Below are 3,523 nucleotides of genomic sequence, written 5' to 3'. Positions count from 1 at the left end.
GTTTTGAGGTCCCCGATTCTCTCAGCAAATTCTCTAATACCAGCTTCTACAAGGGAATTTCTCCATCCATCCGTTCATTCTCCAAACTGCTTGTCCTATGTAGGTTTTGGTGGATGTGGAGGTGCCACTGTTTATCTCCAGTTCCAGAAGCTTCTGTATGTAGTTTTGAGGCACGTGGTTCTGATGTTCAACAAAATGCTCTTACAGACCAGTATTTTAAATAAACAGAAAAAAGTATTGGTAATATCCTGCAAGGAACCTCCTAAATTATTAGTACACCATAGAAAGTCAGTGTACTGTGGCAATTTGGAACAGCATGCATCCAAATTCAACAAAAAACTCAAAAGCAGCAATATTTCATCAGTTTACAGGGCTGAAAAAAAAAAATTGTATTTCAAATAAGTAAAAAAAAACAAAAAAAAAAACTTTGCTTTGGAAGAAAACAAGGCAGGTAACGAGGAAGGACAGGTGAAGCAAATTAACCAAAAATGGGTTAAGATTGGGGTGGGGTCAAGACATTAGACAGGAGAGCACATGGCACAAACAAACATGACAGAAGCCATGTGCTCACACCAAACATGACAAAACGAGCACATGACCAATAAACACAAATCACAAGCCACGTGCACAAACAAATCAAAGCAAGACTTGACAAGAGCACACGGTAAAACAACATCCAACACCAAGTGCTCACGAAAACAAAAACAAAGAGCATATGGCAAACAAAGTCATAAGCCAATTGCTCAACAAAGGAACACATGGCAAAGGAAATAACCCCCGCCATGTGCACAAAAACACACAGACATGGAGCATGGGCATCTGGATTCTGACACAGGAGCAAATTAAATCAAGTGAATATGCACTTTGAGGATATGCTTGTAATTTAATGTTTTTTAAACTTAGCTTTAAAAAACACAAGTGGGATAAAGCTTATTCTGTTTAGAATCTACAGGGCTAGTTCCCTTCATTAGCATTATCTCAACTAAGAGTTAATTAAGAGCCACACGCTTCTGATTTGAGATCAGTACAAATCAAGATCAGGTGGATCGCTTGGTGTAGTTGTGGAAGTGATTTGGGCTGCGTTCCACTCCAATTTTAGACACGCACTAGCAAATTTCTCTAAGCACTTCCCCTCGGGGGAAGCCACCATTTTGAAGTGCGTTCCACTTTGTGAAGTGGACGAGGGAAGTTTATATGAACAGACCATCGCCCTCTGGATTTTAACCGAAGGACTGAAGTCTACTCTGATGTACACTTCAAGCAGCTCTATATCCCACAATTCAACTTGGTTGTGACGTCACAGTAGATCGCGCTTAACTGAAGTGTATATTTTTTTGAGAATTAATCACTTAATAGTGCATAATATATTAATTATGTTGCGATTCATTTGCATAATACTTGTAGCTACCTTATGTTCACAGTCAAAGTTTATACTATTGATATTTTGTTTCATTAGTATAATTTTATTTTTCTCACAGTTCATATAGGCTACATAGAATTTTATATATTTTCTCCAACTACTTACAAGCACATAGAATGGTGCATAAAACAAATTTATAATTACAAAAGGGGTTTAAATAATAAATAATAATAAATCAGCTCCATAGTGAATTCTAAGTGATCAAGGGCTTAGTGCGTTTCATTTAAACCTTATGCACGAGTTCCACCAGAAGTGGGCACTCGTGCAAAGTAAGCAATGACGCACATCTGAGTCCACGAGATGGAGGGAAGTTAGTGAGTTAAGGGCGTAATAATTTGGAGTGGAACACAGCCCCGGTTTATTTTAGAAAGTTAGCCAGTCAATACCTTTAGGAGAGAATTTTGGCTTGAAAAGTGTCTTATATTTCTAGGGTTTAAAGGCTCTGAAGTTTTGCTTGCTGTGGTACAATAGTGAGATTATTGATTGTCATTTTCACTGAATTACTAGTGCTAGTTTTCCAGTTCACTGCAGTTGGGATGTTGTGTGTGCTTGTGTTTTTTGTTTCATTTTTCTTGATCAATCCAGAGGGAGTGCATTTCCATATATATTGGTCAAGCAGGTATATCCAGATGGGTTACTCTTGCTGGGAGCATGTTTGGAGCATAACTTGCAGCCAGACAGAACCATTGTTGGAAATAGCAGCTCAATGGAAATGTGATTCGTCACTCCATAGAACATGTCTCCACTGCTCTAGAGTCCAGTGGCAGCATGCTTTACACCACTGCATCCGACGCTTTGCATTGCACTTGGTGATGTAGGGTTTGGATTCAGCTGTTCGGCCCTGGAAACCCATTCCATGAAGCTCTCTACACACTGTTCTTGAGCTAATCTGAAGGCCACACGAAGTTTGGAGGTCTGTAGCTATTGACTGCAGAAAGTTTGCGACTTCTGCGCACTGTGCGCCTCAGCATGCGCTGACCCCGCTCTGTGATTTTATGTGGCCTAGTTGCTGTTGTTCCCAATTGCTTCCACTTTGTTATGATACCACTAACAGTTGACCGTGGAATATTTAATAGTGATCAAATTTCACAAATGGACTTATTGCACAGGTGGCAACCTATCACTGTACCACGCTTGAATTCACTGAGCTCCTGAGAGCGGCCCATTCTTTCACAAATGTTTGTAGAAGCAGTCTGCATGCCTAGGTACTTGATTTTATACACCTGTGACCATGGAAGTGATTGGAACACCTGAATTCAATGATTTAGAGGGGTGTCCCAATACTTTTGGCAATATAGTGTATGACCATTATAAGACCAGACAAATGCAGACACCCTATGGCCAACTAAGGCTGCAATGCATCATGCCAAGACCAGCTAGGACCGTAATGCAGACCTAAATGATTAGCAAGATCGTTATGCAAACATTCATTGGTAAGCCAGTCATCTACTGCTGGCTATACTGCATCTTTACTTCCTGTAAGACCTATGATGCTTGGAATCATTACAGAGGAGAACTTGACTTGGCACAGATTTGGGGCTTCTGGTTTGCAATCCTGACCAGTCTAAAAGCAGTTCTATTGGAGTTTGTTTTTGGTCTTCTCTTTGCCTCCTCTCCTCAGTTCCTCTTCTTTCTTAGTTTGTTCCCAGCAAACATTTGGATGTTTAATGACCATTGAAAAGATGTCCATCCGACATGTCCCGTCATGGTTGAAAAATAGTTCCAAAATGAAATTTGAACGGACATCTTTGACATTATCTTATTAATTAAGTAATTAATTATTATATATTGAGCTACACTTAGCTAAATGTCAAAGTAACAATTATACATGCAACCCCAGAGAATTGTAGACATGTACTAACGTATCTGAATGCATTTTTAGGAAATGTTCTGTGTTACATTTTTTTACTGATTTATGCCGCCCTACTACGACTATTTTTGGCCAGGGATAAGACGTTGCCGTCAGACCACTATTTGCTGGGTTTTCTTGTTCTTTAGTTATGTTTCAATAGAAATTGCTAGCAGGAAACATTTAGCCTTCCTAGCATTCTTATTTAGCATTCTTAGCCTTTACAGAAGCATTCATAGCCTTACCCTGCTTTG

Source organism: Ctenopharyngodon idella, chromosome 1 (genome assembly GCF_019924925.1).
Source record: "Ctenopharyngodon idella isolate HZGC_01 chromosome 1, HZGC01, whole genome shotgun sequence".
Lineage (NCBI taxonomy): Eukaryota > Metazoa > Chordata > Actinopteri > Cypriniformes > Xenocyprididae > Ctenopharyngodon > Ctenopharyngodon idella.
The sequence above is the reverse complement of the archived record's forward strand: the minus strand, read 5'-3'. Positions refer to the sequence as shown.